Source organism: Canis aureus, chromosome 32 (genome assembly GCF_053574225.1).
Source record: "Canis aureus isolate CA01 chromosome 32, VMU_Caureus_v.1.0, whole genome shotgun sequence".
In the NCBI taxonomy this organism is placed as follows: Eukaryota; Metazoa; Chordata; class Mammalia; order Carnivora; family Canidae; genus Canis; species Canis aureus.
The window spans coordinates 33685631-33711832 of NC_135642.1; the positions used below are offsets into that span (position 1 = coordinate 33685631).

The 26202-nt window shown below is 41.1% G+C and overlaps 1 protein-coding gene and 1 pseudogene across 4 annotated transcripts in view; one reads left to right on the forward strand and one right to left on the reverse strand.

Annotated features, from left to right (window-relative positions):
• The first annotated feature begins 4824 nt into the window (after nucleotides 1–4824).
• Nucleotides 4825–26202, forward strand: part of ZNF609 (zinc finger protein 609) — a 208939-nt gene continuing 187561 nt past the window's right edge. For 3 of the 4 annotated variants that reach the window (XM_077881404.1, XM_077881406.1, XM_077881407.1), the window contains exon 1: nucleotides 5189–5305. The gene's annotated coding sequence lies outside the window, so the exon portion shown is untranslated. Of the gene's footprint in view, nucleotides 5022–5188; nucleotides 5306–26202 lie in introns of those variants that run through there. The other variant, XM_077881405.1, reaches the window with a different exon arrangement.
• On the reverse strand, nucleotides 24081–25328 carry LOC144303357 (dnaJ homolog subfamily A member 1 pseudogene; annotated as a pseudogene).

Genomic DNA, 26202 nt, shown 5'->3' on the forward strand with positions numbered 1-26202 from the left:
GGTCTTTGACATTTCTCTCAGAATGGTATCAGAAGAGAAAGGACAAGTTGGAAATTACTTTCCTCTCTGAGGCTTGGATTTGAGGTTAGGAAAATTCTTACACAGGTTAACAATTTTTTTGAGAGACCTCTTGAATTTTAAAGTTTCTTTTCAAAGTAATAGCCTGATTGGAGTATTGGGATGTTTGAGGAATCCTATATTTAAGACAAACCTGTAATGTGGCAGAAAGGAGTGGTTTTGTTTTTGTTCTGTTTTGTGTTTTGCAGAAGGGAGTTTTAACAAGTTTTTTGCTCTCGTCCAGCATCTCTTGAAGTGAACAGTTTTCAAAAAGCTGAATAACCATTGGCAGTTTGTTTATTTTATTTATTTATTTATTTATTTATTTATTTATTTATTTATTTATTTATTTTAAAGAGATAACCTGAAGAGGTGCTGCCACTTTGTTCCTTAGTAGGACATTAGAGGGTCAGACTGGGAGGAGATAGAGTAGAATGAAACTGCCCTATTTATTGTTTTGGATATTGCAAAAGCATCACTTGGATGGGGCAATTAGAAACACACTAAAAAATAAAGTCCCTTCAGTAAATGCATTCAAATACTCTCAAATACTGAAACCCAACCCTTTAAACCATCCACACCTCAGGAAGCTATGAGGTTTGGAAAAATAGAAGGTTGATTTGAAATGAGATTTTCACTCATCAGTCTGGCCCCCACTTAGCAAAGCACTTTTTTTTTTCTGAAGCTGTTCAGTAAGGCTGTCAGAATCTCAGTCGCTGGCATCCTCAGGAAATTCATGGTCTTAAATGTGTATGTTCTGCTTTTTATAAAGCACCACCACCACCACACGAGGGAAGTTGGATTCCCTCCAGCAGTTGTGTGCATGACTTAAAAAAGAGAAAAAAAAAGTACCCTGTGTTATGAAAAAGATTAATTTCCCCTTTCTTTAATCCTTCATATTCAGCATGTATTTGCATTGAAATGCCTCCACTCATATGCATTGATGTTCACTCAACTGTGAACCCTGCTTGTTGCATAGCTCTGGGCACTGGTTTTGTGGGGGCCTGATCATTCTGGATTCCCAGGGAAAACCCACCCAGTTCTCGTTCCGGTAATGCAGACATGCAGCATTCTCATTCTTTTCCTGTTCAGCTTCTATAGAGAAAGTGGAAAGGACAGCTAATGGAACTTCTTTGGAAGGCGGGAGTTGGGGGAAGGCTCATTCTGGTCTCCCGAAGACCCTAGTACTATTAATGAAGGCACACTAGGTTAATAGTTTACCAAGCAGTAGTACCATGAATTCTGCACAGAAATCGTCTGGTTTCCTGAATTCCAAAATAAAACCGAAAGGCAGGAGGTGAAGGACCTAGGGAACAACACGTTTTCTGCCTTTTTACGTGACTGACAGCTCAGCACAGAGGAGTCTGGATTGATTTTTTCACCTGGATAGATTGTGTGTGCATGCCTAAAGAAAAACATCAGGAGCTGCAAGAGTTCAGGTTATGCAACCATTTTGTGTGCTGTGATAAGAAAGTTTAAAAGAACATTACAAGTTTACAAGAACCCACCTCAGCATCCAAAATATGCAGCTGGAGCCACTAAGTAAATGGCAGAGTAACTTGGAAACTTCTTTTCATGGTTAGACTGTGAAAGCCTGTCTTTAGTTCACATGGTGGTGGTGTAAGGTCTGTCTTTTATTTGTAGGACACCGGGGAGGAAGTGTGGGAGAGACTGGGGGGTAGATGGCCCTCTGTTGCTCAGTGATGAATAGCATAATTTAAAGCCTAGTGGAAATTCTTAGCATCCTGAGTACAAACTCACCCAGGAATTGCCTTTCAGTGCTTTACAACACTTTGCACTGACCCTTTTAACTTTGGGACAGCTTGGCCTGAGGGAAGTTTCACATTTCTGAGCTGCTTTTCTTTTGCAACCTAAGTATCGGCGCCCCCTTTTGGATGATTGGGTCCAGTGGCTCTCAATTTGTATAGTACCTGGAGGATACAGTGATTTTGTTTTTGTTTTTCTAGGCAAAACCCTATCTCAATTATGTAAGTTCAGAGTGGGATATATATGAAACTCGATACTTTCTCTGTCAGGATTTAGGAGGCTTTGGCTTTGCAGTCAGATGTTTGGAATGGAGTAAGGGTGTTTTTTTGTTTTTTTTTGTTTTTTTTTTTCTTTTTTTTTGCTTGCTATACCTAATTTAGGGAAAGAGAACTAGGTGTCCCCTCTTCATTTTAAGCTGGGAGTTTACAGAAAGCCATTTTTCCTAGGGTGTAGCTGTGAAAAATTTAGACTTTAAAGATCACTTTTTCGAATAATTACAAAGTTATGGTTTTTATGAGTTATAACCCTTCATCTCTTTCCATTTTAACTGCTGTCTCTACTAAAGCTCATTTATGTGGATTTCATTTAGTTTGGTAAAAATTTTTTTTAACGCTTTTGCTAGAACTCCTAGCCAAGATTGAGACAGTGTTGGGGTTGTTCTCTTGCCCAGCTAGAAAAGGCCAGTAAAAAAGCAGCATCTATTAAACTAGAGAAATCAACTAACTTCAGTTTATTAGGCCTAGGGGGAGGAAAGAAAGCTTTGTGATGAAGGAATTTTTTTCCTTGAGATTCAAATAGCAAGTACACATCTGCTGTTCTCAGCTTCTGTGAATGTGTTTGGAGGGAGGTGATCCATATCACAGGCTCCAGCAGCAACAAGGGATCCAGCATGTGGAGGGCTTTTCTACTTCTCTCATGCGGAGAAGAAAGAACATAGCCACAGTTCCATCCTCTGACACAAAGAAACTTGTGTAAACGTCTGTTCATTTATATGTGTGCACAAAATGTGAATTAATTCATGGGGTGAAACTTGGTAAACTGATCAAATATCAGTTGTGACGATGGAGAGCCCAGAAAGAAAACCCAGTAAATGTTGTATTCTAGCTTGGAATCAGATAAATAGGGCTGGGGTCAGGGACTGTGGGAACGGAGAATCCATACAGAGGTATGACACAGGAAAGGAGTAAGATATTGGCACAAGGGGCAAAAAATGTCAATACAGAAGAGTCTAGAGCTATACTAATATGGTAGCCACTAGCCCCTTGTGGTTATTTAAATGAAATTAAGAAATCAATTTTTCTGTCACAAATTTCAAGGGCTCAAACAGCCACATGTGGCTACTGACTTCTGAACTGGAGGGCACAATTAGAGAACATTTCCATCATTGCAAAAAGTTCTATGAGACAGTGCTTGTTTAGAGCAGGGGTCTGTACACTTTTTCTGTACAGGGCCTGAAAGCAAGTATTTCAGGCTTTCCAGGTCATACAAATCTCTATTACACCTATGGAACTCTGCTATTACAATGCAAATGGATCCATAGATAATGCATAAATGAATGAGTGTGGCTAATGAACCCATAAAACTTTATTTATGGACCCTGAAATTTGAATTTCATATTCTCACATCACAAAATATTTTGATTATTTTTCAGCCATTAAAAAATGTAAAAACCACTCTTAGCTCATGGGACATACCAAACAGGTGGTGAGCTTGTAAGCCATAATTTGCCAACCCCTGGTCTAGAGGAACAGGAGGTCAAACCTTAAAGATTCTTTTAGTGTACAGGACATCAATCCCTTCAAAATTTTTGGTAGTTCTTCCAGGCTTGAGAACTTTCTTTGGCTAAAAATTGAAGTTCACTGTAGGACTGTTTATTTTCCTTTTCTTCCCATCTTTGCAGTCTTGTCCTCTCCAATGGTAGGGTCATGCTCTTCAGTAGATGACTACCTGAGTGTTGACCCTTAATTAAATCACATCTAAGTATAAAATACCAAATCCTACTCTTTGCCTACCTTCTAAGTAGTTGAATCCTCACTTGTAAGATTGCCAAGTAGTGATTGGAAGTGTGCTGTCACCTGTAATAAGTCCTGCCCTGTACTGTATTTGTACAAGTTGAATATTGGTGAGCTGAATATCCTACACCCGGCAGGCTTACTGTTTGTCTTTAGCTCACCCCCTCCAACCACTCCCCCACCTTGTGTACTGTGTGTGTGTAGATGGAGAGTAATGGGGTTTTTTGACCTGGCTGTATCACCAAGTCACACACTATCTTGAGTGGCACTGTTAAAGGATGCCTCAGGATAAAGGAAGAAAGGAAAGATTAAAAACTGCAGAGCTAAAATGATCAAGGACACAGGAAGGACATAAGAGGGGCTAAGGAGAGCCTTGAGAAATTTGCTGTGGAATGAGGTGGAAGTTTTAAGGGAAAAGGTCATGAGTTTATGTTTCACAGATGAGAGGTGCTTGGAAGGTTTCACGTAAACATGGACTGAATGTCTACCGTGTAGTGCGCTGGGCAATCACACATGAATGAAAGGTAGGGAAAGGTAAAACTTACAGTCCTGAGAAATAGAATAGTGGGTTCGAGAAGGACCGCATAGGGCTTTTAGATAATAAAAATCAACAAGATTTGGTGAGATGAAAAGGGATGTAGAAGATGAGAAGTAGGTATTTTGGAGAGGAAAACATGCGGTAATTCTAAGAAAAACTGGAGAACAAAGAATAAAAAATTAGGGGGTTGATAATTTTGCCGAACCAAAGGATAAAATGGATGAAACCATTATGAGCTGCGCTTGCTCTTCTGGTTCTTTGTGGATGTTCACGTTAGACCCCTTACGGTCTTTGCCTCTCCCCATGGTGGAAAGACCCCTACGGAACTGGTGCCTTGTGTACTTAAGGTATGATACTTCCTTCCCCCAGAGACCTCTCTGCGAGGAAGTCTGGTTCAGCGAGAGTTCTTTCCACGAGGAGAGAGCGTTAGGTTCGAGCTCTCCAATCCAGGTTTCTTCGAGTTTATCTGTCTTTTAACCGGCTCGCCGGGTTTTCCAGCATTCCCAGAGCTGCGACTCTAATCCGGGCTCCGTGTGACCGCGCATTCCGAGGCCCAGGATTTGGCTCTTTCATCCAGGTTCCGGGTTTCCCCGGCGCACTCCTGCTCCAGACTCCACAGCAGCCCGGAATCCGGATCCGAGGGCCCGGTAGTCCAGTTTCCGGGTCTTCGGGGCGGCCCTGGTTGTCCCGGATCGCGGCGGCGGCGGCGGCGGTGGCGGCGGCTGAGGGACCCGCGGCCCCGGACACAGCGGCACCGGCCGGGCGGGGCGGAGCGGCGCGGGGAGGGGGCGGAGAGCCGGAGCCGAGGCGGGGTGGGGTGGGGGGGAGGGGCCGCGGGAACGGATGGCGGCCTGGGCCCCGTAGCAGCGGCGGCTCTACGGCCCGGGGCCCCGGGCGGGCGGAGGTGGCGGCTCCCGGGACCGGCCGCGCGGTGAGTCCGGAGCTTTGTGTGGAGCCGGGGCTGGGGGAGGAGAGAGGCCGCGGCGCTGAGGGGGGCCGGGGCTGAGGGGGCCGGGGGCAGCGGCGCCTGACGGAGGAAGTGGGGGTTGGGGGGCCGGGGCGGAGCGAGGGGAAGGTGTGTTGGGGGGAGGGGGGTCGTTGCGTGGGTGGGGGAGGGGGCGTCGAGGGGCGCGGGGTGAAGTTCAAAGCGTGGCCGGGGCGGGTTCAGCCTCCGGGTAGGGGTGCCCAAGAGAGGATTAGGGTCTGGCCGGGTTGCGGGGACAGGCCAGAGAGTTTTAGTGGCGAGTCTGGGTATCTCGAGGGGGGCCTAGGGCGGCTGGGGCTGGTCAGGGAGTTAGGGGGGTTTAGGGCGAAGGGTTGAGAGCAGGACGTGTGCGCGGCCCTGAGGGGGGAGCAAGGTGGCCGGGAGTGTGCAGTAAGTAGGTTGTGGGTGTGTGCTCCTTCCAGTCCTCGGGTCACATTTACTCCTATCCTTTTCTTCAAGATGGAGGGATCCCTGGGCCTGGCCCTTAACTGCTCTCCTTGTACCCCCGGGAGGATTTGTGACCCTGTCCTGTTTGGAAAAACCCATGCTGCCCTCTTTTCCCTTTATGTGTAATTACGGTTGGATCATCTCTGTGCTTTGCTCAGATTCTCCTTCCTCCCTCTGGGGTTGAGGAGGAGGAGACACATCTGACCAATTAATGTGTGTTTGTGAAACAGGCAGCAGCAAACAGTCATTTCAGCTTCTAGGAATTAGGCTCACACAGGGTGGAGAGATCAGAGCCCTTCAGGGGGAATATTTCTGAGCAAATCACAGATGATTAAATTCTCTAAGAAACAGCTTCCTACCTCAACGAGAGTGGGAAAGGTGGGGGAGAAAGCCTGTCTGTTTCCAGCCATGTGTCCAGAGCCCCAGGGGTTGAGGAGAGTCCCCAATCCCCCACAGGCCTCTCTTTTCTGTACTAGGCTTTGCTCTGCAGCCTTGAGTTAATTTCACCCCTGCTGCTTTGTCTTGGGGGAGGGAGTGCTGGTTTAGGCTGTTGTGAGGAGATGACTGTTCTGCTGCCACACACAATAGTCTGTGTCATTTTATCGGGAGTGCTACCCCAGGGCTGAGAACTGCTGCTGCAGAGATAAACCGGTCCCTCTCACCCGCCTATTGTGTACACAGTGAAGGTCATAGGTTCAAGTCTTGTCTGAGAGCTTTGGATATGCTCCATCTCCCAGGCTCCTCAGTGCCATTTTCTTCCTTTTCCAGACTGGGGCTTGCCATTGGAGGAGGCCAGACAGAAAGGCTCTTCTTTTTGAGTGAGGAACAATGCAGAGCTCATTGGCACACATTTTTCAGAAGAATAGGGGATGCCAGCCATGTTGTGCCTGCCTCTTTGGCTAGCCTGTACTAAGTTGTGGAGGAATAGTGTCTGGGAGACTCAATCCCGATGTTTGTGTCAGACCTTTAAGGAAGAAGACTCCAGGGGGAGGTTTCCACTCTTGTGTGAACCATCATATTTCTTTTTATAGAGATGGGCCACTCAACAATGATTTTTGCTTGTTTAGGAATACCATCAAAAACCTTTGCAGGGTTAAGATAAGGAGTCAAGGACCAAGTCACCTTTCTAATGGTGACTTCCTGGTCAGCAATAATTGCACAACAAAAAAGCCACAGAATTTGCCTATCTAGGCAAGGACTGTGGAAACAAAACAACTTTCCTTTCAATCTTTAATTCCGTTGAAAAGAGATGACTTGCTCATTGTGCAGAAAGGCCATCTCTGCCTTTGTATTAGGGAGAAATTTGTCAAAATGATGAACATAAAAATCATTTGAGGTCTTGGGGGGGTTTTAATGAGAGAAGGATGAGAACAAACTAGGAGAAGCCCTTTCCCCTGTAAATATCTCATAGAAGTGCCCAGATAGTATTTAGGTATTATTAGTTGGGTAAAAAATTATTTGGGATTAGAAATGAGGTTTCCATTTAGTATATTAAAGAAAAATTTTCTTTAAGAAGAGATTAGAAATCAGACTCATTGTGAGAGGGCAGTTGCACACACTACACAATAGCCAACCATATCCTATAGGGTATTGTTGAATAGGAACTTCAGCCTTAGGTTTTGGTAGAGGTCTTTCTGAGGTGTCGAGTGTGATTATGTTGCCTGCCTCATCCCTCGTCCCTTTATTTCGATGAGTTTCTTAAAATGATGATTCGCCACTTAGGTGTTGGAGGAAACATGTTGTTCTTGATGACAAAACTGTTTAAAGTCTTACTAGAAGTATTGTCTGCCTTTAGACTGTTTCCAACTTACCTTGGCTGTTTCCAACTTACCTGTCCAAGGTCTCTGAGTGAAGCCTCAGCTAAACTGAGCCCAAAGCATTTTACTCGTAGGTTTGAGCATTCATTCTGAATCCTGTCAGGTGACAGTGAAGGCAGAAGCCTCCTATTAAGTTTGCCCTGATTAAATTTAGTGGTTTCAGAGTTGGGCCCTTGCCACAAGGAGTCTTATGAGTCTTCTGATTATGACCATCTTTCAGAGAGCACTTTGGTTTTTTTTTTTTTTTTTTTTTTTGGTAGAAAATGTTTCCTTGTGAGAGGTCTAGATAGCTGGGCAGATTAGTGCTTATTTTGTGGAGGATATAGGAGCATAATTTTGGCTCCTGGTAGTAATTATGTTGCAATTAGCATATAGCAACTAAACGACTGGAACAGGATAATTTGTTGAGGGGTTTAGCAATTGCTCTGACGAGTAGAAGTGCCACTCCTTACTTATTGACTCGGAACACTACTGCCTGGACTTAGCCATGGAGGCTTAAGTACAGGGATGATGTGTGATCTCCAGAAGTTCTTCCTCTCTCGTTCCTGCCAGGTACCATAGCACTTTCTACTACCACTTTCTTCTGCTACAAAGGTAGCTGAGCAATTGTTACTTCCCTTGAGGAAAGCCAGTCATGGATGGGAATACTGCCAGACAGATGGGGCCACTCTGAGATAAGGCAGCCTTATGTTGTGTGGCAAGTTTTCTTTTCAGCAGCTGAATCCTCACTTCTACTTGATTTTTAAAAATCCGTTCCCTTTAAAAAAACAAAGAACAACAAGAACAAAACCCCACAAAATACAAAATCACATAGTGCGCTAAATACGCCTTCAAGATACCTCATAAAAGTTGGCTGTGACAGACAAAATGAAGATCGGTGCTGCTGATTGGCAGGTTCTGGGCCCACTAAGTGCCAGTGAAGGACTCTTTTCACTAGGGAACAGGTAATTCACCAAAGCACCTGCCTAGCTGGGCATGTGGAATTGGCAGCAGCTGTGCAGCTGAAGAGGGATTATTGAGCAGGTGGTTAAAGAATCACATGCCACAGTGACAAGAAAATACTGAGTCTTCCGTGGTTTAGGTTCAGTTCATATGTGTGAAATTGCTCTTTGTTTCACATTTCTTAATGCCTGATACAGGTTTGTTAGTGAGACGATAATGAAAGAGAGTTAAGAGATTCTTCTTTCTCTGTGTTTCTTTTAGAATACTGAGTAATATGCCTTAGACATGGTCCTACCCGGCCTTACTGTATTTCTTGATTTCTGGTCTTATGCCCTATGAATGGGAAGGAAATAGTGGTAATTCAATTTTCTAGTGCTTGTTTATTAGGGGGAAATGGGAAGGAGAAAATTCTTTGCTTTTAGTGTGGTGAAAAAGATTTAGCCCACTGGGAAAATACCCAGCAGGTTTTATGCAAAGGATATAATTGACTTTTTGTGTAGGTCTACCTGACATGCCTCCCTCAAGAAATTTGCATGTGTTTTTATTTTATGAATGTAAATCTCCATATGAAGTTTGCATCTCTTCAGATGTCCTGTTCCATTTTTAGTTTCTCCCAGCATCTTTATAACTCTTCTCTGGGGTTGAGATTAACATCACTGTTAAAATCAAATCACCTCAAGCCAAATCACGTTAAGAAATACTTCAACTACATACTTATCTTAAAAACAAGTATAGCATTTCCTATAACCTGAAGGAGGACTTTCTATTTTTAGGTTTTTTGTAAATTCCCAGGTTTTTCTTGTAGATTACCATCATCATCTTCTGTTAATATTTTTCTTTCACATGTTCGTGCCATTATAGAAGGCAGTGCCATAGATCCTAAAATATATGAACAAGTAACTTGGGTGTTTATTTTCTTATGTTTTAGGGCCCTTTGGTTATTTTCTGTGTTAGATCAACACAACAGGCTGTGTGCTCCTGTTGAATCTCTCTCTCTCATTGAATTCACTGGATATCAGTTAACAGTTGATTGAAGGGAAATAAGGATATTGTTTAGAGTTCAGAAATCCCTTTTCCAAGTGGAGTGAAGGCTCTAACTTGTTTTTCAGAGGGATACAGAGAGAACCTTAGATACATAGAGTGATTGATTGATTGATTGATTGATTTAGGGGAAAAGGAGGCAACTGTATGAGGCAAAGATGGGGACATTTGCAATAATCTGCTTAAACCTAGTTCATAACCTAGCTTTAAGTGGGAGCCTAGCAGTTATTTGTATAGTATTCACTTCTAGGAAAGAATATAAACTTCTTTATTTGCCCACATGAAGCCATCACAGTTGTTTGTTTATATGTTTTAAACTGTTCACAAACCACCACCATATACTTTCCTAGCATTTTCAGTAGTTTGCTTTCTCATGCTTCTTCCCCTCCCCCCATCTCTCATCCTAGTTCCCTGCTCTGAAGACTTCTCCAGCAGCTTGGAAACACTCTAATTACTGTAGCTATTATAGTCACAACCCAGATCTTCCACCTCCTTCCCACTCACCCCTTTCTGTCTTCCTTCCCCCTCCCCTTGCTCTAGCAGCAGGAGTTGAACTGCAGTCTCATGAGCACAGTCAGATCTGTGAATGAGCTTTATATCTTGTCAAGGCAGAACTCCAGATCCAACAGGGCTGATTTTTCATGGTCCTCTTGCTGTTTGTTCTTGGATCAGAGTCCCAGAAATAAGAGATGGCAAATACCTATTAGGTCATATCTAGTCCATCACTCAGGAGCAGACCTCCAATCTTTCTCTTGTCTCTGTGAGAATTTTTTCCTTCTTTCTTTTGCAGGTGAGAGCTGTCTGATGCCAGGCAAGCTCTGAAACTGCCTTCTTTTTATTGTGCTCTCTGGTCATTAGTGTATGGCCAACTTTGCTCTCTTGGATTTTTATTCTTACACCGTTTTCATGATTACTTGCTCCCAGCAATCTCTCTGTATACCCTTCAAGTTCAGTCCTTTTTGACTGTTGGCACATTTGTGGGTTCCTTTAGTGCCATCAGTTATCTATACCAGAAGTTATCATTTTCCAGACCTTTGTTTGCCACTGGGGTCATTGTGCCCTTGTCTTGAGGAGGTGCCTTTCACAGACACACAGGACACACATCCTGGCACATAGTAATAAAATGGTTCAGAAAATATGTGTGAGGTGATGTCCTTAGGAGACCCCTGGGTTGGCTGAACAGGTGTTGCTGCTTTCAGTTTAATTTGGGGTACTTCCTGTTCTAACCCTTTGCTCTCCTTATGTGGATTAATTTTATTTTTGTGTGGCTTAGTTCCAGTTAAGTTATTGTCTGATTTAAGAGTGTTACGTTTTTTCTTTGCTAATCCAATTTTTCAAAGCATAGAATAGGTGTCATAAAACCCCAGTTCTCATATGATGTGCTTCTAACTAGCTGTGTGACCTTGTGCTAGTCACTCCACTGTTTTCACTTTCCTTATTTGTAAAATGAGTACATTAAACAAGATCATCCCTTAAGGTTCCATTTAGCTGTAGAATTTTATGATGCTAAGATTGGAAGAACAGGACAAATTGGTTGACATAAGTGAGCAGTTTTTTTTTATTGCTGTGTCAAAAATATAGTCAGTATACAGAAAGGCTAATGAGTACAGCCTTAGTTCTCTGGGGCTTGACCCTCACTTTTTGATATGTTTGTAAAGCTTATGCTGTGCATTTTTTACTAGGCCATCTTCTTTTAGATGGTCTTATGCACTTATTGTGCAGGTTCACTAGCTTGTCAAATATATTTTTTTTCTAGTCTGCTCAAACCATAGGAGTGGGAATTAGGAAGCTGTAGAAAAAGAACCTCAGCTTGTGAGAAGGAAATTATACCTCAAAAGATTTGCTGGAAGTAATTTTGTGTGTTAAGCCAGCAATCTAACATTTTAAAATATCTTATATCTGAAATCTTTGAGCCAAATAGGACTGATCGTGGAGGTGTGTTGGGTACTTTTCCATTTTTGACCAATTAGTACAAAACTTGCTTTGAATTAACTTCTTGGGATTAAATATGATTGCCTGCTGTGTTTTGTTTGGAAAATAAAATTATGTGATTTTTAATGCCAAAAACGCTAACTTGATGACATTTGGTGAAGTAAGACTAACAGGGAAGATCCCTTAAATGCCCTGTAAAAGGGACTGAGAGATAAAAAGCTGGTAGGTGATAGTAGGAATTTTGGAATTGACGATAATATTAGGAAATTTTGCTTTAAAGCAGTTTAAAGGAATAAAATTGCATAACCAAGTTAATTCCTCAAGTAAGGATTTTATCAGCATTTCCTAGTTAATTCTTGGCTTGGGGACTTCCAATAGCACCATTATTTGAGTGTTATGATGGTGGTCTTATAGCCTTTCTTTGTTAACATAGCAAAAATCACGTTTAATCTACCTTTGAACATTAGAAGAAGCATTCACTGTTTTTAAATTTGCATTTGAAACATCCATTAGTCTGTAATAGAAAAATTTGGTGAGTGGAACTATTGTTTGTTTTGGACTCAAAAAAGTCCTAGGAGTGCTTTGCTTTGTTCCCAGCCATCTTTAGCATATTACTAATTTTTAGGTAATCTAAAGATTATTTTGGGAAGTGCTCCAATTGAATATGAGATTTTAGAAAGGTATATATTAGAAATCTAAATTGTTTTTGTAGATGGGTTTTTGTTTTGTTTTTTATTTTATTATTTTTTTTTTTAATTTTTATTTATTTATGATAGTTACAGAGAGAGAGAGAGGCAGAGACACAGGCAGAGGGAGAAGCAGGCTCCATGCACCGGGAGCCCGATGTGGGATTCGATCCCGGGTCTCCAGGATCGCGCCCTGGGCCAAAGGCAGGCGCCAAACCGCTGCGCCACCCAGGGATCCCTTGTTTTGTTTTTTAAATGTCAGGTGATGTATAGGATATTAAGATGTGTAGGGTATTGAATTGGAAAGTGGCCAGAGTAGATGCCATGCAACCCTTGGTAATCAAACCGTACCAGGAATGAAATCCAGATCCTGGCAATTAGGCCATATTGCAGGTTTGGTACTGCATTGCATACTTGTACCTGTAGTTTCTTAGGCTGTAGTTCAGTATTTGTAGGGGAAGGCAGCAGTGTCTGCAATATTCTATGTACAAAGTACGGCTAGCGGGCTTTTGGCATGTTACCAAAAATGTTCCTAGCAACATTTCTAGGTGGACACTTTGGGTTTTGTTAGGATGAACTTTCACTTATGTGAGCAGAAGTGGATGTTCTTCTAGAATGTACCTTATAAATTTCAGTTACAAATTCTAAAGTTTGATGTGAAACTCAGCATTTATCTTTGTTTTCGAAGTAATCCTTCTAGAGCAATCTTAAAGAATGGTATTAGAAATGGAACTATAAAAAGAGAAATTGGAATTGTGCAGTCTTTGGGGTATATGAATCTAAAGGAAGAGAGAAAATTTTTTTATTTGGCATCTGCTTTCAAATGTACCTCCAGGGGATCCCTGGGTGGCACAGCGGTTTGGCGCCTGCCTTTGGCCCAGGGTGCGATCCTGGAGACCCGGGATCGAATCCCACATCGGGCTCCTGGTGCATGGAGCCTGCTTCTCCCTCTGCCTATGTCTCTGCCTCTCTCTTTCTCTCTCTGTGACTATCATAAATTAAAAAAAAAACACACACACACAAAAAAACAAATGTACCTCCAGTCCATCATTTCTGAAACCTGCCTACTCTTTTCTCTCCTAAGCATTATACTTCTTCCAGTTGCCATGCACAAAACTTTGGACTCATATTTGGTTTTTTTCTTCCTCTCTACCTCATCTAATCATTCACTAAAATTAGATTATTCTAAATATCTTGCCTTTAGCTTTGCTTTTTCACCTGACCTAGTTCAGGCCTTCATCATAGTTAATGTCTCTTTCTGTATTTCATATTATAGACTGCTGCAATATTATTATAATTTTTTTTTAATATTAGCTCAATGCCCAACGTGGGGCTTGAACTCACAACCCTGAGATCAAGAGTCATCAGCTCCACCATTGAGGCAGCCAGGTGCCCCAATATTATTACAGTTTTTATTTATTCACTTAACTGATGGTTATTGAGCACTTAAGTGTCAGACCAGACATGGTCCCTTTCCTTTCAGGACTTGTAAGTGTAGTTGGGGAGACCAACAATCAACTGATAAATATATGACCATGAACTAAAGTGCTCTGAAAGAATTTGGTTCTAGAAAAGTATATAACAAGGAACCCCAGTGCAGTTGTTTTATGTTTTTTTTTTTTTTTTTTAAGATTTATTTATTTATTCATGACAGAGAGAGAGAGGGAGAGAGAGAGACAGAGACATAGCAGAGGGAGAAGCAAGCTCCCTGCATGGAACCCAACGTGGGACTCCATCCCAGATTCCGGGATTATGCCCTGAGCTGAAGGCAGACGCTTAACCACTGAGCCACCCCGGCGTCCCTTATCTTTTTTTTTTTTTTTTTTTTTAATTTTGTTTTAAGTAGGCTCCATGCCGAGCATGGAGCCCAACATGGGGCTTGAGCTCACAAACCTGAGGTTAAGACCTGAACTGACATCAAGAGTTGGATGCTTAACCAACTGAGCTACCCACATGCCCCTTTAAGTTTTATTTTATTATTTTATTTTATTTTTTAAGATTTCATTTATTTATTCATGAGAGAGGGAGAGAGAGACAGGCAGAGAGACAGGCAGAGGGAGAAGCAGGCTCCATGCAGGGGGAGAGAGACAAGCAGAGAGACAGGCAGAGGGAGAAGCAGTTTCTCTACAGGGAGCGGGACGTGGGACTCCATCCCTGGTCTCCAGGATCAGGCCTTGGGCAGAAGGTGGTGCTAAACTGTTGAGCCACCCGGGCTGCCCTCCTTTAAGTTTTATTTACTTACTTACTTACTTACTTATTTATTTATTTTTGTAATCTCTGCACCCAACATGGGGCTCAAACTCATGACCCCAAGATCAAGAATTGCATGTTCCCGACTTAGCCAGCCAGATATCCCAGTTGGGTTTTTTAAATTATTTTTTTAATTATTTTATTTTATTTATTAGAGCAAGTGCTCACTTGAGAGGGCAGGAGCAAAGGAGCAAAGAGAATCCTAGCAAGCTCCACTCCCAGCACAGTGCCTGATGCAGGGCTTGATCTCACCACCTGAGATCATGATCTAAGTGAAAATCACGAGTTGGATGCTTAACCAACTGAGCCACCCAGTCGCCTCTTAAGATTGTATTTTTAAGTAATCTTTATATCCACGTGGGGCTTGAACTCACAACCCTGGGTTCAAGAGTTGCATGCTCTGCTGGTTGAGCTAGCTCTGTGTGTGTCGTTCCCCGCACCCCCCTCCCCCCCACATATATTTTTAAAAATACAGTTTTTATCATTTCACTTCTTGCTGAAAAACCTTAAATGGCTCTCTTTGCCCGCATGGGCCAGTACTCCACATCCTCTGTAGTCTGACCAACCTTGGCCTTCCTCAGCCTTACTTAATTTATTTCTCACTCTTCTTAACAGCCATTCCTTCAGCTTACCGTGCGTTTTTTCACTCTGAACACCTTATTTTTTTCTTTTCCGTTGAAATGACCCTTCCTGCTCCAAAGCATTCAACTCCAAATCTGACCCTTCCTTCAACCTAGCAAAAAAATTTCATCTCCTTCCCGAAGCCTTTCTTAACCCTTTTCTTCCCACCCAACTATCTCCAGAATTGATTTCATCTTCTCTGTATCGCTCTCCTTGCTAGGATCTCTGTTACAGTACTTTCTCACATGTTGTCTTTAATTATAATTATTTGTGAATATATTTTTCCTCCCTTGTTCTGAACTGCAGAAGACACTGTGTCTCCTCTGTTCCTCATGGCTTCTAGCCCACTGCTTTTTTGAATATAACTTTATGCTTAATTAATGCTTGCTAAATTGAATTGGAATTTGATTTTTGAAAACAAACTTCTTGTAATTTTTTTTTCAGGCTTCCTTTTATGCTAAGGTAACTTTCATTCACACATTTTATCCCAAACTGCATAACCTAGGAAGAAGGCAGACTATGAAAGCTTTCAGGAATCCTTCAGACTCAAGGACAAGCATTTGTTGCATTTACTGCCTGCAGCAGTACTGTGGTTCCATATATCCTAGTTGATGGAAGACTTTGGGGAGGGGGAGGAGTAAGTACATGGCAGGTGGAGGCAATGTAGGTCAGACATGGGAACCAGACTGATTCTATTAGAGGAATATAGGCACTGTTGGGCCCTCTGGGTATTGTTGACCTCTGGGAAGTCTTTTTAGTTTTTCTTACTTCTTTCATTCTATAAATATTTATCAGATTCCTAACTATATGTGAGGTCTTGTTCTAGCTGCTTAAGATTTATCAGTGAACACAATGGACCAAAAAAAAAAAAAAAAAAAAGGAACCCCAACCTCATGGATCTTATCTTTATACAGAAGAATCTAGAACTAAGCATAATAAATAATTATTATGAGGCTGATAAATGATATGAGAAAAAATAGAGCATAGTAAGAGGGATTAGTGTGGAGGAAGAACAGGTGAGAGAGAGGGGTGGGCTGCAGCTTTAAATAAGTCAGGGGCACCTGGGTGGTACAGTAGGTTAAGCATCTGACTCTTGGTTTTGGCTCAGGTCTGATCTCAGGGTTGTGAGATTGAGCCCTGAGTTGGGCTCAGAGCTGAGTGCAGGGTCTACTTAGGATTCTCTCCACCCCTACCCCTCCACCACTGTCTGTCTGTCTGTCTCTAAAAATAAATCTTTAAACAGAATAAGACGGTCAGAATAGGCAGATTTGAGAAATGTGGTAGTGGTAGTGGTGGTGTGTTACTGGTTGTTAGGCACTTTGCTGAGGTTGTTGAATGCTGCTCTGCCTAGTAGAGAGAAAGAGGCAGTGTCTGCAGTTGTTCAAAGAGTCCAGCTGACATAGAGGGGGAAACAGCTACTCCTTATGTTCTTTTCTCCTGGCTGCTCCTCTGGCTGGCATTCCTGGAAGTTAATCATGGTGAAAATTGCAGTCAGTCATGTCTGGAAGACACCAGGGGTAGAACTGGAGGCCTGGTAGCTAGTTCCCTGAGGGGTAGGATTTACCCTTCTGCTGACTGGGCCTTGGATGCCTAGAGTAAAGGATGAGGTAGGCTTCAGAGTTATCTCCTATCTCAAGGGGAATAGCCCAATATCATGACCTTTGTGGTGGGGCTTTAGCAACTTTAAGGTAGCTCTTTAAAAATAAGGTTTCAAGGAGTGTGCAGTCTGCTCCCAGCTTAAAAATTGAATTTTCAGGTTTGTGGTATTTTGACTTCCTCTAAACATATAGCTAGCTGTATTCTGGAAGTTTCAGTACCTAATGCTTTAGCCTGAGGATGAAGATGTCTCATGATGTCTAGATTCTCTCGTTTCACTTGTGTATTATAAATTTTAGTATAATTTCCTTGCTTGCCCTTTTCTAATTCTTCTGTTTCTTCATTATTTTTCCTGTTACCTCATTCCTTTTTTGCTTACACGAAGCTGATAGGAAACAGAAATCCCTTAGGCCAGACTGCCACTTTGGTAATTGGCTAGAAGCTAAAATTCCTACCTAATATTACAAGAAATGGAATGTCTTAGTTCTGTCCTTGGGTTATGTAGAATGCAACTTGTGGATGTCAAGCTCTCAGCTGGTTATACTGTATGCTATTTGAAGTAGCTGAGGTGCATGGTACCTGAACACTGTTTTTAGTTATTTATACATCAACTTGTGCAGTTGTAGTACACAAGGAAACCTATTTGCCATTCCATAAAAATGTGCTTTTTTTGGTATGTAATTTTAGAATAAAGGTTCTTACTGAACTCCAGTCCATGCTAAGAAAAATTTGTTACATTTAGGCAGATGATTAGGTGGGCTTCTAAGCAGATTTCACATGGCTTTTCTCAGAATTTGCTTTATATCAATCTTGAAGTCCTAGATTCTCACTACATGTTCTTGAATGGTACAATAATATATTTCTGATATTGTGAACTTTAAGGCCAGCAGCTGTTAATTCAAGTGTATGTTGTTTTTTTGCTTTCGTGGTTTGAAAGGATCTTTGTTTAATTGACCAAGGTGTATTACTTTATTAGTAAAAATGCCTTAACATAGCTTAGTTTGCTAGTGAAAACTATTTTTTCAGTAGTAATGTTTCTGTGGTTTGTATTAGTTGGCCCTTCCAGTCTTACCAGAGCTAGAAATCTTGGCAGTGTGGATTTCAGATGAGTTCCATAACACTGTCTGACAGAGAAATGCAGGGCAGTGTTTGGCAATATTCTTTCCCTTGAACCTTTATATAAGAAAGAAATTCAGTTTTAACAAGGTCACATTGCGGTAGGTGACATATCAGTGAAGTGACACTTTGTTCCAGCAACAGATCTATAATATGTTTTACCTGAATATATGATCTGAAGCATTAGATTTATTTGAAAGTGTTACTGACGTAAACATGATTAGTGCCATTTCCGTCATCCTTATATACATTTTTTTCTCTTCTCCTTTCTTGGGAGGCAAAATAATGATATAATAATTTAATTCACATTTTAAGTACCTGATAGGACACTAATCGTTGAAATGTGGGGCTGCTAGGCAATGCACTAATAGGAATGATAGAAACAGCACGGTATTACATTTTTATAAGGATTGAAATCCTTGCTTAAATAAAAATGTCACATTTATTTATTATTTTTTTATTATTATTTTTAAAGATTTTATTTATGAGAGAGAGAGACAGAGAGAGATTGAATGAGAGGCAAAGACACAGGCAGAGGGAGAAGCAGGCTCCATGCAGGAAGCCCGATGTGGGACTCTATCCCAGGTTTCCAGGATCACCCCCTGGGCCAAAAGCGGTGCTAAACCACTGAGCCACCCGGGCTGCCCAAAGTGTCACATTCCTAATCAAAATAATATGATGGAGTTGAAACTTTTTTTTTTTTTTTAAGATTTTATTTGTTTATTCATGAGAGAGAGAAACAGAGACCTAGGCAGAAGGAGAAGCAGGCTCCTTTCAGGGAGCTTAATGCAGGACTCAATCCCAGGATTCTGGGATCATGCCCTGAGCCGAAGGTAGATGCTCAACTGCTGAGCCATCCAGGTGTCCCCTGAGTTGAAACTCTTAAAGGAAATTAAAGAAGCTGTATAATGAAGCCAGATAATAGTAATACGCAGTTTGTTTAGACATGGACTGGTTAAATGCTTCATTGGGAACAAAGATGAAGATGTAGTTTGGTTTTTTTTTTTTTTTTTTTGAAGATGTAGTTTTGAATAAGACAAACTACAGTTGGCAGCTTTAGAACCTACAAAGCAAAGAAGGAAATGCATTTTACTTTGCGGAACGAACAATTGATAAAGGTTTCTGTAGTCAACACCATTTAATAGTATTCATATCTTGGCTCTTTTCCTTCCAGCCAACTGGGAAGCCTCAAGAATTACTGTACTAACCATGACGTACCAAGCGTCATTCCTGTAGTGGGCTCTGTGCATGCATTTTACCGGGCCAGTAAATTAAATTATCTGATCTAATTCTCAACCAAACAAAAAATATTAATCATATATTGACTAAGTTCAGCATTTTTCAGGGAGAGGGAGAACAAAATCTATCACATGGGGATTCAGTTTTAAGAAATGGAGCTATGATCAAGTATGTACATTAGGAAAAGTAGAAAGAAAGGTTTTAGGGGGCAGATAACCTGCAAGTTTAAAGGCTTAAAAGCCGTTGTACTAGAATGCTAAAGGAAAGCTAGGGATCAAAAGGACCATACAAAACAGATGGTTATTTGGCATAGTCTTAAAGGCTGTGGAGAGAAGAAACAGGCATTTGGGCAGCTGCGTGTCTCAGTGGTTTAGCGCCGCCTTCAGCCCAGGGCCTGATCCTGGAGACCCTGGATCAAGTCTCACGTTCAGCTCCCTGCATGGAGTCTGCTTCTCCCTCTGCCTGTGTGTGTGTCTGCTCTCTCTCTCTCTGTCTCTCATGAATAAATAAATAAAATCTTTTAAAATTTTTATTTATTTATTTAAGTAAAATCTTAATAAAAAAATAAAAAACAGGCATTTTCATTTGAGGCCAAAGAAGCCCACAAAGTGATGATGGGTGAGTGCCACTTAGAAATTAGGTGAAAGAAAAAAAAAAGATGAAATTGATAAGCCTTTTTGCACAGCTGATGGTAAGAGTTTCCTGTTTGTTTGTTTTTTAAGGGGACATGTTAAAAATGGAAAGGCAGCTAGAAAATTGGTAACATTACTTGATCATGGTGTGAAGGATGCATTCAGGGAGGAAAACATGAGAGAATTTCCACTCCTGTTTTTCCCTTCCTCCTAAGCAGATTAAAGTTTCTAGGTCAAATGATAGATGCTTAACTTTTTTTTTTTTTTTTCCTGATTAGAACATGAATTAATCTTTTTCAAAGCACAAAAAGTAGGATGTGGATGTGGGAAAAATATAAAGACGTCCCAAGGAATTATCCCAGAAATGTTAACATTTATTTAGTTTTTCCAACATTTTTTTCCCCTGGCTGCTTAGGTTTTTCTTGGTCACATCAATAAACTGGATTAGATCGAGTACATCTACCCAAGATTTTAGGAAGAATTAAAGGATAAACTGAATCTCGTAGTGAAAATCTATTACTTCAAGTTGTAAGTGACGTTTTCACTACACTAAGGGACTGGTGTAGATTTCAAATGTGGTATGTCCATAAGAAGGGTCTGGAGGTGGAAAGACTAAAAACTATATTGGAAAATTGATAAAATATAAATTAAAGATTGAGTTTACTTTGTACTATTCATGTAGCTTACTGGGGCTAAGGTGATAGGTTAGTTTACGTAACAAGTCACATGACAAATCATTAACAGTTGTGTGTGGACAGAGTTGTTACCAGTGGACACTGTTTAGTTTGAAAAGACTTGTTAAAATCAGGCCAAGGCTATTTAAAAGCTTTACTCATGGAATGGGAGAAAATGTTTTGTGCATTAGCAAACTAACTTTCTGACACTAAGCATTTTTCACAGGTCCATAGTTCCTTCTCTACAGTTCTAAAACTCAAAAGCTCTGAAAACTGACCTTTTATAAGGGAGGCAAAAATCTGACTTCAACTATCAAGATGCTACGTAGTCATTTTTTTTCAAGTAAATACTCATCTTGCTTAGGAATATCAATGAGTTTGATGTTAGGGGGCCGCCCCAGGTTCTACTGAGAGTATTACACTGTACAGGGTATATTAATTATCTCCCCTTTTTACAGGTGAAGCAACTAAGGCTCAAATAAGTGCAGTGACTTGCCTCAGAGTGTTACACATCTAAGGGAGAGTAAAGAGTAGGACTGAGCTTTTCTGCCTTTTGCCTTGTTTTGTTTTGTACTGTGCTGGTTCCTCATAACATTACCTCCAGGAACCATCCTGATAAGTTCTTCTAGGTAAAAGAGTTTAAGCAATAGCATTCATCTTATTTGACCTTTTTTTTTAAAAAAAGATTTTTAAAATTTGAGAGAGAGCATGAGCAGGGTGAGGGGCAGAGAGAAGCAGACTCCTCAGTGAACATGGAGCCCAATGTGGGGCTCCATCCTTGGGACTCCAGGATTGTGACCCGAGCTAAAGGCAGATACTTAACTGAGCCACCCAGGTTCTCTTAACCTTTTAAAAAAATGTTATACAGAAGTGACATATTCAGGTTATCCCATGACATTAAGCTCTTTCACGTAGTTAGGTTCCCAAATTGCTTAGATTATAAACTTCAGGAACATTTTGGCTGTTGGGTGTGGGGAGAGGCAAAAAAAACAGATGAGCTTCAGTGTGGAAAAGTGTGACATTTATTTATTTTTTATTTTTATTTTTTTAAAGATTTTATTTATTTATTCATAGAGACAGAGAGGGGCAGAGACACAGGCAGAGGGAGAAGCAGGCATCATACAGAGAGCCTGACGTGGGACTCGATCCAGGGTCTCCAGGATCAGGCCCTGGGCTGCAGGTGGCACCAATCCGCTGTGCCACCGGGGCTGCCAGAAGTGTTATGTTACATTTAAAAAGAGGTAGAAAATCTAAGCCAATCTAAGCGAGAGAACTTCTAACTAACACTTGTCATCCCCCCAAAAAACTAGGAGTTTTGGTAAACCTATTCCTAGAAAAAATAGCTCCGTGTGCTACCAGAGAAATGGTGGGCATCATTAGGAAGAGAATCAGAACTAAATAAAGATAGGGATCCCTGGGTGGCGCAGCGGTTTGGCGCCTGCCTTTGGCCTAGGGCGCGATCCTGGAGACCCAGGATCGAATCCCACATCGGGCTCCCAGTGCATGGAGCCTGCTTCTCCCTCTGCCTGTGTCTCTGCCTCTCTCTCTCTCTCTCTGTGACTATCATAAATAAATAAAAATTAAAAAAAAAAAAAAGAACTAAATAAAAATAAATACCCATCAGTAAAACCAGGGTTTATGTTTGTGATAACTGTGTGTTCTGTTGATCCCCAAGGAATACATGCCAGAGCTGGTGACCAAAGGAGATAAAGGCTTTAATGAAGACCTGTCAAAATAAATTCATCTTTTAATGACAGAGAATATTATTGGGGTGCGTGGGGTGGCTCAGTCAGTTACGCATCGAGTGTTGATCTCAGCTGAGGTCTTGATCTCAGGGTTGTGAGTTCAAGCCCTGTGTGGAGCTCCATGCTAGGTGTGGAGCCTATTTAAGGGGGAAAAGAAAAAAAATATATTATCAAACCTTTTCAAGTGAGAAGAAGAACATACAGACTTATTTACCAGGTCTTTTTTTTTTTTTTTTTTAAAGATTTATTTACTTGAGAGAGAGAGGCCTCCAACCAGGGAGAGGGGCAGAGGGAGAGAGAAAATCCTGTAGCCACACTTCTGATGAGCATAGAGATTGGCCCATCCCAGTACCCTGAGACCATGACCTAAGTTGAAACCAGGAGTCAGGTGCTTTATTGACTGAGCCACTGAGGCGTCCCTTACTTGCCAATTCATAAGCTCCTGTATTGGACAGAGAGCACTCTTTCAAGTTAGAAATGAATTTAGGTTAATTACGGGTTCTTATCAGTAAATAAGGAAAATACCTATGGGTAGTAGAAATTAAAAATAAAAAGGTTAAGAAGGTTTTTGTGTTTGATTTTTTGTTTCTGTTATTTATTTTGAAGAGAGGTGTAAGGGAGTGGGTTGGGGGCAGAGGGGCAGAGGGGCAGAGGGAGAGAGAAGAGAATCTTAAGCAGGCTCCAGGATCAGCAACAGAGCCTGATGGGGGCCAGGTTTAATCTCATGACCCTGAGATTACAGCCTGAGCCAGAATCAGGAGTCAAAAGCTTAAACTGATTGAGGCACACCATATTGTTTGTCTGTTTCAATGTCAATATTGATATTGTGAGTGGGGTGGGGGGAAGGGGCAGAGGGAGAGGGAGAAAATCTCAAGCAGGACTCCCTGCTGAGCACAGAACCCAACCTGGGGCTCCATCCCACCATCATGAGATCACTACCTGAGCCAAAATCAAGTCAGACACTTAACTGACTGAGCCACCCAGGTTCCCGTGTTTCAGTGATTTTTTTAAACTTAAATTTGAGAAAACTGTAGTCTCAAACAGTTGTAAGATTAATACAGATGGAAACCTTGTACCCTTTACCCCAGGTTCTTCCAATAGTCATATCTTGCAAAACTGCAGTACAATATCACAACCAGATATTGACATTGTTACAGTCTACCGATCTTGTTCACGTTTCTTCAGTTTTACTTGTACCCATTTATGAGTGTATATATTTCTCTGCAGTTTTATTACCACCATAGTCAAGATATAAATCCGTTTTATCACCATAAAGGTCCCTCATATTGCCCTTTTATAGCCATACCTACTGCCTTGCTTCTGCGGTCCTTCCAATCTCCCATGAGATTTTTGATAAATTTTTGAATTGATATATTTTAACTTATTAAGGGAATCCAGGGCTGTTTGGGGGAATATATCCTTTTTATAGAATTATTTCAAAATGTGTTTTATTTATCAATACGTGGACTTGTTTGTTCTTGTTTTTCCATGAACTTTATATTGAAAAGTAGTACTATGGCTTTTTTTTTTTTTTTTTTGGTACTATGGCTTTTAATGAAAATTGGTAATCCACTTTTTTACATTCCCACCACAAAATCTTACTCCCACTAGGCAACAGCTTTACACTTTTTAGTCTTTTTCTTAGATTTACTCCTGTAACAAAATAATGTTTTCCACCTGTCCTCTCCTAACCAAATCCTCTTAGTATAGTTGTGTCCTATTTTTGGTTAAATAAATATTTGTTATTGTGATAAGTATATATTGTTTACTGTTCAGCCATTTTGTGTACTGCTGATATGTTTTCTTGGACAATTATTTGTTTTTTCCATGATTTAGTATCATTTTTTTTATATTTGAGTTTATTCTTCATTTAACTTTTAAAACACTACTAAAGTTGAATATTAAAAACAAAAGCAAGTTAGTGAGCTATGATTATAGTCCTTCACTCATCCACTACTGCATATAAAATGCCAGCAGCAGTGTTATTCACTGGCCCCATTAAGAGGTCTGACACTGAACACCACCCCTAGGATGATGTTCATCATCCTCATATGCTTCCCCATTGTAATGGCGCCATCTTTCCTGATTGAGATCAAAGTCCACCAGTTCTACCTGGTCCATTTCATCAGTCTCTTCTACTTCCTTCCTCTCAGGTAGGAGTTTTTCCAGCAAAGAAAGTTTATCAGGAGAGAGAAAGCCATTCTCGGGGAAGTTTACCTTAAATTCGATGATTAGGCGACCCTTCTCTTATGGTCTACGATAAATTGGCATGCCTTCCTTTAGCACACACTTGATATCCCCATGCTTGACAATCTGACCTGGATGAGAGGTGATGATGATGGTTCAGTTGTCAAGAGTAGATATTGGCTTTTGAAAGCCACACAGGGCTTCAACCAGCTGTATATCCATACACATGAAAAGATCTTCTCCTCGAGTAAAAACAGCATGGTCCTTCTGATCTAAAACAATGATAATATCTCCTGGTTCCAGTCCTGGTTCTTGGTCTCCTTCACCATGGAATGTTATCTTCTGGCCATCTTTCATGCCTTTGTCAATATGCACTTCTAGAATCTTCTCTCGAACTATCTTCCTTCCATTGCAGCTTTTACATCTATCTTTAGGACTGATCCGTTCTCCATGGCCCTGGCACTCCATGCACACAGATTGAATTTGCTGAACCATTCCAGGTCCTATCTTATGAATTCTTACTTGCATTCCAGTACCTCGGCAATTGGGACAACATTCGACTGCTCCTTTCTTACCACCTCGGCCTTCACATTTATCGCAAATCACATTCTTTTGCAGAGCTAGTTTTCTTGTTGCGCCATTATATAAATCTTCTAAGGTTACTGAGAGCTGATGTACAACATTTTTACCTCTCCATTCTCTCTGCATCCTGCCGCCTCCTCCAAAAAACATATCAAATATGTCCATGGGGGAGCCAAAACCACCACCAGCTCCACCTTCTTTAATTGCCTGTTCTCCTCCTTTGTCATATAATTCCCTTTTCTTTGCATCAGAGAGCACTTCATAAGCTTGAGAAATCTGTTTAAACTTCTCTCCTTCATTTGGATTCTTATCAGGGTGGTACTTCAAGGCCAGTTTTCTGTAAGCCTTTTTCAATTCCTCCTGGGTGGCATTGGGTTTGACCCCCAAAACATCATAGTAAGTGGTTTCTTTCACCATTTTCTACAGCCGGTGAGAGGGCCGAAGCTGGTGTGGGGGAGCAGGAAGGAGCGCGTTGCTGGGTGCAGCTCGGGCAGCCGCCGCTCCTCTGTGTCTCACCGAGCGTTCTGGAAAGTTCCCACGATTTAGTATCATTAATTATTTTGTGTGTATTGGTTTGTTATTATATCCCTAATTTTTTCAGATTCTTCAACAGTTTTATAAATCTCCTCACAGCATAGTCATACATAGGATAATGCTTAGTTAGCTTCTTCCTTTTTTACTTTCTGTTCCTTCTTACCATTCTCCCTAAATATCTGAGCCTGCAAAGATTGATATCATGATTCCCTTTTACCATGACTGCATAAAATGCTGCTTTAGGACCAGGAACATGATCCAGTAATGCAGCTCTCTTGTTCATAGGTATTTATGATTTTACTTTTTTTTTTTTAAGTATGATGTGCATGTTATAAAGTACATTAAGTACACTAATCTTAAGTGTACAACTCAATTTTTACATATTTGTATAATTATATAACCACCATCCAGTTCAAGATCTAGAACATTTCCAGCCCCACAAGATTCCTTCATGCTTCTTTCCCATCATTAAGTACCACTCCCACAGCCGTGACACTTTTCTGACTTTTGTCATCTTTGATTTGTAAGTGTTTAAAATGTGAAAACGGAGTGGTTTAAGTCTGATAGAATTTATCACACATTTAAGTATATACATGAGGGCTCTCAGAAGTTGGTTATGTCCAGAATGCCTGATATGTATGCTAGCCCTATTTTGGGAAGCATCTTGTGTATGGAAGAAAACATTTGAAGGTTTAGAGAATACTCAGGAGCACATAGGTATTTTAAGATATGTGGAGACTGTTTTGTTTCTCAACCTTTCTCCTAGACTCTTGATGAACCTACATCCTTGATCCTAAAGAGG